This window comes from Triticum dicoccoides, chromosome 2A (genome assembly GCF_002162155.2).
Source record: "Triticum dicoccoides isolate Atlit2015 ecotype Zavitan chromosome 2A, WEW_v2.0, whole genome shotgun sequence".
In the NCBI taxonomy this organism is placed as follows: Eukaryota; Viridiplantae; Streptophyta; class Magnoliopsida; order Poales; family Poaceae; genus Triticum; species Triticum dicoccoides.
In genome coordinates this window covers 570,610,421-570,619,853 of record NC_041382.1, presented here as the reverse complement: position 1 = coordinate 570,619,853, position 9,433 = coordinate 570,610,421, and positions in this window count along the sequence as shown.

Here is a 9,433-nt window from a genome sequence, read left to right as displayed (position 1 = left end):
CGCCTCCTCGCGTGGTCGCCGCGCCACCACCCGGTTCCGGCCTCCTCCTTCCTCCTCGGCCACCGCGGCCCCCAACTCCGGCGAGCTCCGAGCCGGCGAGCACTGTTCCGGCGAGATCTGGCCGCGCCTCGATTTCCGTGCAAACCCTAGATCTGTCCCGGAGAGGTTGATTTTTTTCACTAAGTCTCAGAAATTTCAGTCCATGTGCACATGTTCGCGGCTCAGTAACTTTGCATCCGTAGCTCCGATTCATGCATATAGCATGTCAAAATGTTCATCTCAGAGAGTCCATCATTTCATTCCATTGCGTCATTTTCATTTGAGCTCATCTTCATGCCCGAAATGCGGTTAGAAGAGGGCTACTTGAGTTAATTGTCAGATCTGCTACTCCGTTTAGCACTTTTTTCATTTTTGCCATGATTAATGTGTGCATGCTATGCCCTTGAGTTCTACATGTGTTTTGTTAAGGGTTTTGTCATCTTTCCAGAGGTGAAACCCATGTATTTTTAGGATGTGTGTGGTGACTTGTGCAAGCTTGCAAAGTGGTGCACTTGCTAATTCTGTTTTCAGGGACTTAGTAATTTCACCAAGTCCTGGAGCTGTTCATCTCATGATGCCATATGTTCATGTTGTTTCCGAGTGATCCGTGCCTCTTTTCAGGATGTTTAGTAAGGATGTTTTGTTAATCTTGTAGTGCTCTATCCATCCATGTCTTTGTTTGCAATTATGGAGCAACCTATCTTGAGTCAATCGAGCTCTACTTTTGTTACTTTGTGAATCTGGGCAGATTGTCAACTTGTTTGCAATTTTGCCGGTGATGTTGTAGTTGATCCGTGCATGCTATGCTATTGTTCTTGCCATGTCTAGCTTGTATTTTATGCCTTCTTGATGGGTGTATGCTTTTCTTGCCATGACTTGCACCGTAGTGAGTGCATCGAGCTCGTAAACATGCCTACTTGAGTTATATTTCAGCATGTGTCAGTTTTCACCAAGTCTGAAAAATGATTATGTTTTTGCTATGTTCACATGCTTGCAATTGTATTTTCTGATCCCTTTTGGCTCAAGGTCACTAAGGGACTTTTGTTAAGCTCTTTGAGTAGCTCCATGCCATGCTTTACCTTGCCATGTTCAGGTCCTGTAGCATGTAGTTTTGTTGCTCCGAAGAGGGCTACCTGATCTGAAATTCCAGCCAAGTGTTAATTTCACTAAGTCTGAGATCTGTTTGTCATTTGCATTTTGCCATGCTTGTTTGTACCTGTTAATGGATGAATTGGCCGAAGCTCAGTGCTAGACTTTTGTTAAGTATCTTGTATGCATCCCTGCCATGTATTTTGTTGTCATGTTTGGGTGTTGTAGCATGTTCATTTCATTGCATTTAGATGCCTGCTTTCTGTAAATCGTAGACCGGTGCCATATTTGAATTGCTTGCCATTTCCAAACCGTAGCTCCGATTCCGACGTTCTTTATATTGTTTTCAAGCGATTTCATCTCATCTTTCCAGTGGAACACTTGGATTTCCAAGTTGAGGCCAGGTTCATGCATTTCCTGTCATATCTTGCATTTTGCATCCCGCATCGCATCCCGCATAGCATACCATCTTTGCATTGCGTTGTTTGAGTTTGTACGTGGTTGATTGTATCCTTGTTGCTTCTTTGTCTTGTTTGGGTAGAGGCGGGAGACGAGTTCACTAACGAGGAGCCCGTTGAGTTTGCTTTCGAGGATCCAGTCAACTCTGACAACTGTGCAGGCAAGATGATCATACCCTCGAAATCACTACTATCTTTGCTATGCTAGTTTGCTCGCTCTTTTGCTATGCCATTGCTACGATGCCTACCACTTGCTTGCAAGCCTCCCAAATTGCCATGTCAAACCTCTAACCCACCATTGTCCTAGCAAACCGTTGATTGGCTATGTTACCGCTTTTGCTCAGCCCCTCTTATAGCGTTGCTAGTTGCAGGTGAAGATTGGAGGCCGTTCCTTGTTGGAACATGTATTTACTTGTTGGGATATCATTATATTATCTTGTTATTTTAATGCATCTATATACTTGGTAAAGGGTGAAAGGCTCAGCCTCTCGCCTAGTGTTTTGTTCCACTCTTGCCGCCCTAGTTTCCGTCATATCGGTGTTATGTTCCCGGATTTTGCGTTCCTTGTGCGGTTGGGTTATAATGGGAACCCCTTGATATTTCGCCTTGATTAAAGATTTTCCAGCAATGCCCAACATTGGTCTTACCCTTTGCCACCTAGCCTCTTTTTCCCTCGGGTTTCCGGAGCCCGCGGGTCATCTTATTTTAAACCCCCCGGGCCAGTGCTCCTCTGAGTGTTGGTCCGACCGAGTAGACTGTGGGGCCACCTCGGGGCAACTTGAGGGTTGGTTTTACTCGTAGGATGTCTCATCTGAGTGTGCCCTGAGAAAGAGATATGTGCAGCTCCTATCAGGATTTGTCGGCACATTCGGGCGGTGTTGCTGGTCTTCTTTTAACCTGTCGAAGTGTCTTGAATTACTGAGATACCGAGTCTGATCGGAACATCTTGGGAGGAGGTATATTCCTTCGTTGACCATGAGAGCTTGTCATGGGCTAAGTTCGGACTCCCCTGCAGGGATTGAACTTTCGAAAGTCGTGCCCGCGGTTATGGGCAGATGGGAATTTGTTAATGTCCGGTTGTAGATAACTTGAACCATAATTAATTAAAGTGAATCAACTGAGTGTGTTACCGTGATGGCCTCTTCTCGGTGGAGTCCGGGAAGCGGACACGGTGTTGGAGTAATGTTTGCGCATGTTGCTCTAGTTTCTCGCTCGCGCTTTGCCTCCTCTTCTCGCTCTCTTTTGCGAATAAGTTAGCCACCATACTTGCTAGTCGCTTGCTGCAGCTCCACTCATATTTTACCTCGCCTTACCTATAAGCTTAAATAGTCTTGATCGCGAGGGTGTGAGATTGTTGAGTCCCTGTGGCTCACAGATTACTTTCACACCAGATGCAGGGCCTGATGATTCCGCTCCAGGAGACGTGTATGAGCTCAAGTGGGAGTTCGACGAGGACTCTCAACATTACTTTGTTTCCTTTCCCGATGATCAGTAGTGGTGCCCAGTTGGGGGTGATTGGGACCGTGTCGCATGTCGGGTTATCTTTTATTTTGGCGCCATAGTCGGGTCATGAGTGTTTGGATGATGTAATCTTATTTATGTACTTGATTGACGTGGCGAGTGTAAGCCAACTATGTTATCTCCCCTTTATTATTCATATTACATGGGATGTTGTGAAGATTGCCTAACTTGCGACATATGCCTTCAATGCGATTATGTCTCTAAGTCGTGCCTCGACACGTGGGAGCTATAGTCGCATTGAGGGTGTTACAAGTTGGTAATCAGAGCCTTCCCCGACCTTAGGATCCCCATTTCTTGATCGTTATTAGCGGCCGAGTTGTGTCTAGAAAAATGTTTTGAGTCATTTAGGAATTATATATCGGAGAGTTTAGGAATTCTTTTTTACTTCCCAGTCTCCTCATCACTCTGGTAAGGCATCCTGACGTAGAGTTTTGACTCTTCTCTTCTCAAATTTCACTAAAAAAATTTAGGATCACGCGGGTATCTTGGAATCATTCCGATGGTTTTATGATGAGAACATTGTCTTGGTGCCTCCTGTCAGGGGTTTAGTGGAAGTGTCCCGGGGAGTTGAGCTCTGAGGTGTTGTCATCATAATTTTATCGTTGCGGTTCTGGAATACCTGAGTCTAGTACGCCGACATCGAAATCTCTTTTATGTAGTTCGTTCGTGAGATAACCTCGACGCCACCCAGTACTGGGGCGGGAGTTCGGGAGTATCGCCATAACTTGTATAACGGATGCTTTTCGAAGGTTGAGGTAGATGGTTTCCGAAGGTTTCTTGGTTATGTGTTGAAGGATGGATACAGCTGGATGTAGGATTTGCTAGTTTGGGTGAGATATTATGCTTCCCCTGTATCCCCAACACCTGATTGCATAACCGGAAAGGTTCGGGAGTTTCATAGGTGGGAATTCTAGTAGCTCTAGTTCTTCTTCCACAGATATTGGTTTGAGATTTGGATTTCTTACCGATTATTCGTTCTTGATCCGTACCTTGTTGATTTATTTCTCTACCTTAATTCCGCGTGGCTTCTCAATTTATAGATATGTGACCATTTCAAGAGGAATGCATTCGTTCATTTTGGTCGGATGTGAAGACTATATGTTGCAATTTTCATTCCGTTGGATTCAGCTTCAATATTTATCTATCAATGTGCTAATGGTGGTCAACCTCTTCAGGATGGCTCCTCCAACGCGCACGACTCCGAATCCTGATCCGCCACCACCTCCACCTCCTCCGGAGGCATGGCAAGCTATGATGGCCGCAACCAATGCAAACACATAGTTGATCATGCAAATTCTCCAAGAGCGCAATCAAGGCAGTCAAGGGAATCAAGGCAGCAATCAGAATCACTTTGCTACACTCAACCAGTTCCTTGCTAACGGGCCAAAGACTTTCAGCAATTGTGTTGAGGCAACCGATGCTGACGATTGGCTAGTGGATCTGTGCAAGCATTTCGAGTGCAGTAACGTCAGGCCTGAGGACTTTGTTAAGTTCGCTTCCTTCCAACTCAAAGATCAAGCTGCAGAATGGTTCCAGCAGTACAAGGATTCCAGAGGTGGACGTGTTATCACTTGGGATGATTTCCGTCGAGATTTCCGAGCTCATCATATTCCGCAGAGCGTGGTTGAAAGTAAGCGTGAGGAATTCCGCAACCTGAAGCAAGGCTCTTTGTCTGTCTATGACTACAACAAGTTGTTCCAGAAGCTCGCCCGCTTTGCCAAGCAGGACGTCCCTGATGAGAAGAGCATGATATACCAGTTCAGGGGTGGTCTCAGAGAAGAAATTCAGCTAGCTCTTGTTCTCTTCGAGCCATTGAGGTACGATGAGTTCTACAACATGGCACTGAAGCAAGAGGCCGCTCAGTTGAGGTGTGATACTTCCAAGAAGCGAGTCAGAGATGTTACTCCTTCTTCCTCTACTCAAGTGGCCAAGCAGCAGAAGTATTGGCTTCCTCCTCCTCCGTTCCATCAGCTGTATCAGCAGAAGAGTAAAGGTGGCAGTGGTTCTTCCCACCCACCCAACCCTGGCTTTCAGAACAAGACTTCGTCTCAAGCTCCAAGATCGAGTGCTCCGTATCACCGTCCGCTTTCAGAGGTCACGTGCAACAAGTGCCAATAGAAGGGTCACTATGCCAACAAGTGTTTCAACCAGAGGCGTCTTCCTCCTCCTCCTCCTGTCAGATCGGCAAGTACAGCTGTGGTCAAGCATAACCCCAAGCACGCCAAGGTCAATTTGATGAATACAGCTCAGGCAGAGGACTCATCAGATGTGATCATGGGTAACCTTCCTGTTAATGCTATTCCAGCTAAAGTTCTTTTTGACACTGGTGCATCGCATTCCTTTTTGTCATGCCCTTTTGCATCGAAGCACAATGTTGATACTGAGATTATGCCCAAAGTCATGCAAGTTGTTTCTCCCGGCAAGCTTTTGACTTCTAGTTTGGTTGCTCCCGATATCTCTATCACATTGGGTGACTACAAGTTTCTCTCTTCTCCGGTGGTTCTTGGTAACTCGGATATTGATCTTATTCTTGGAATGGATTGGCTTTCTAAGCACAAGGCTCAGCTTGATTGTGCAGCCAGGCAGATTCAATTGACTCATTCGTCTGAGGATGTAATTGTCTTTGCCGCTCAGGATAATACCATCCGTCTGTTTTCTCTCAATGAGAAGGGTGAATTGGATGCTATCTCTCAAATTCCAGTCGTTTGTGAATATCAAGACGTCTTTCCAGAAGAGCTTCCAGGAATGCCTCCGCACCAGCCACTCGAATTCGTTATTGATCTTGAGCCTGGCACGGAACCTGTGTGCAAGCGTCCTTACAAGCTCGGACCTGAAGAGTTGAAGGAGCTGAAGAAGCAACTCGATATTCAAGAGAAAATGGGTCTCATCCGGCCTAGTTCTTCTCCGTGGGGTTGTGGTGTTCTTTTTGTGAAGAAGAAGGATGGAACGGACCGACTTTGTGTTGATTACCGTCCAGTGAACAAGAAGACCATCAAGAACAAATACCCACTTCCCAACATCAATGAGCTGTTCGAACAACTCAAAGGTGCTCAAGTATTCTCCAAGCTTGATCTCTGTATGGGCTATCATCAGATTCGTATTCGTGAGCAAGATATTCCCAAGACGGCTTTCAGAACAAGCTTTGGTTCATATGAATACACAGTCATGTCTTTTGGTCTCGCCAACGCTCCTCCGATGTTCTTTCGCATGATGAACTTCATATTCAACGCCTACACCAATGACTTTGTTTTGGTCTATCTCGACGACATTCTGGTTTTCTCCAAGAACAAGGAAGATCATGCCAAGCACTTGCCTTTGGTTCTCGATAAGCTTAGGGAACATCAGTTTTACGCCAAGTTCTCCAAGTGTGAATTTTGGCTTGATGAGACTCTTTATCTTGGTCATATCATCTCTGCCAAGGGCATTGCCGTGAATCCTGAGAAGGTGTCTGCAATTGTGAATTGGGAACCTCCTCAGAACGTCAAGCAACTCCGCAGTTTTCTCGGTCTCGCAAGCTATTGCTGAAGATTCGTTGAAAACTTTTCTAAGATTGCGAAACCTCTCTCAAATCTTCTTCAGAAGCACGTCAAGTACGTTTGGTCTCCGGAGTGTGACATTGCTTTCAACACTTTGAAAGAGAAATTGATCACTGCTCCAGTTCTGACTCCGCCTGATGAATCCAAGCCGTACGAGGTCTTTTGTGATGCCTCTCTCCAAGGTCTTGGCGCAGTATTGATGCAAGAGAAGAAAGTTGTTGCTTATACATCTCTCTAGTTGAAGCCTAATGAGAAGAACTACCCCACTCATGATCTCGAGTTGGCGGCAGTTGTGCATGCTCTTTTGACTTGGAGACATCTTCTATTGGGAAGAAAAGTGGACATTTTCACTGATCACAAGAGTCTCAAGTACATCTTCACTCAGCCTAATCTCAACCTCAGGCAAACTCGATGGGTCGAAATGATTCAAGAGTATAATCCGAGTATCGAGTATACTCCAGGAAAGGCCAATGTGATTGCTGACGCTTTGAGCAGGAAAGCTTACTGCAACAGTCTGATTCTTAAGCCTTATCAACCCGAGCTTTGTGAAGCTTTCTGCAAACTTAATCTACAAGTTGTTCCTCAAGGTTTCCTCGCCAACCTTCAAGTCTCTCCTACCTTGCAAGACCAGATTCGCCAAGCCCAGCTTCTTGATGCTATGGTGAAAAAGGTGAAGATTGGGATTGCCAAGAGTCAGTCCAAGTACAAGTGCTACCGCCTTGATGACAAGGACACTCTCTTCTTCGAGGATCGTATTGTTGTACCCAAAGGTGACCTTCATAAAGTGATCATGAACGAGGCTCACAACTCTCTCCTCTCCATCCACCCTGGGAGCACGAAGATGTATCAGGACCTCAAGCAAGCTTATTGGTGGACTCGAATGAAGCGCGAGATCGCTCAATTCGTGAATGAATGTGATGTCTGCAGAAGAGTGAAGGCAGAACACCAAAGGCCAGCTGGTCTCCTCCAACCTCTTGCCATTCCACAATGGAAGTTTGACCACATTGAAATGGACTTTGTGACTGGGTTTCCAAAGTCCAAGCGTGGCAATGATGCTATATTTATTGTCATCGACAAACTCACCAAAGTGGCTCATTTTCTGCCTATCAAAGAGTCGATCACTGCAACTCAATTGGCGGAACTCTATACCTCTCGAATTGTTTCTCTGCACGGTATTCCTCAAGTGATCTCTTCAGACCATGGCAGCATCTTTACCTCGAAGTTTTGGGATTCTTTTCAGAAGGCCATGGGCACCAACATCCGCTTCAGCATAGCTTTCCATCCTCAAACTAGCGGTCAAGTCGAGCGTGTCAACCAGATTCTTGAAGATATGCTCAGGGCTTGTGTGATCTCCTTCGGCATGAAGTGGGAGGATTGTCTTCCCTATGCTGAATTCTCCTACAACAACAGTTTTCAAGCAAGTTCGGGCAAGGCCCCATTTGAAATTCTGTATGGCAGGAAGTGCCATACCCCTCTCAACTGGTCTGAAACCGGTGAACGTCAGCTTTTGGGTAATGACTTAATCACAGAGGCAGAAGAAATGTGCAAAGTCATTCATGATAACCTCAAAGCAGCCCAATCCCGTCAGAAGAGCTACTATGATAGTAAGCACCGTGATTTGGCTTTCGAGATCGGAGATCAGGTTTACCTCCGCGTCTCTCCTATGAAAGGTACTCATCGCTTCGGTATCAAAGGGAAGCTTGCCCCCAGATACGTGGGACCTTTCAAGATTGTCAGCAAGAGAGGCGACCTCGCCTATCAACTCAAGCTTCCTTCAAACTTTGCAAATGTTCATGACGTGTTTCATGTCTCTCAGCTTTGAAAGTGCTTCAAGACTCCTGACCGCACCGTCAACTTCGAGGACATTGAGCTCCAAGAAGATCTCTCTTATCGTGAGCACCCAGTTGCTATTCTTGAAGAGACTGAACGCAAGACTCGCAACAAGTCAATCAAATTTCTCAAAGTCAAGTGGTCACACCATTCCGACCGTGAAGCTACCTGGGAACGTGAGGATCACCTCCGTTCTGAGTACCCAGCGTTCTTTCAGTCCTAGATCTCGGGACGAGATCTTTTCGTAGTGGTGGAGTGTTGTAACACCCCGGATGTAACTTTCCCTATTTGTACTCCACTCTTGTCGTTTCTGGCATTAAGTTATTTTATTTTCTCGGGTTCGGGTTTTTGTCTCTGTGTGTTGTTGTCGTTGTCATGCATTTCTTATCATGTCATCATGTGCATTGCATTTGCATACGTGTTCGTCTCATGCATTCGAGCATTTTCCTCGTTGTCTGTTTTGCATTCTGGCGCTTCGTTCTCCTCCGGTGGTCATTTCTAGCTTTCTTTCGTGTGTGGGGATTAAACATTTCTGGATTGGACCGAGACTTGCCAAGCGGCCTTGGTTTACTACCGGTAGACCGCCTGTCAAGTTTCGTATCATTTGGACTTCGTTTGATACTCCAACGGTTAACCGAGGGACCGAAAAGGCCTCGTGTGTGTTGCAGCCCAACACCCCTCCAATTTGGCCCAAAACCCACCTAACTCTGCTCCATCATCTAGAGCGTTCGATCACGATCGCCTGGTCGAAAACCGCACCTCATTTGGACTCTCCTAGCTCTCTCTATGTCTATATATAGACCCCCCCTCCTTCAAATTCGCGGTTCCACTCTCCCCCCTAACCCTAGATCCATCCACCGCCGCCGCCGGACGTGTCCGGAGCGGGACGGACAACGTCCGCCGCCGCCCGCGCCCTCTCAGCACGCGCCACGTGGCGTCTCCACCGCCAGCCGCCGCCGC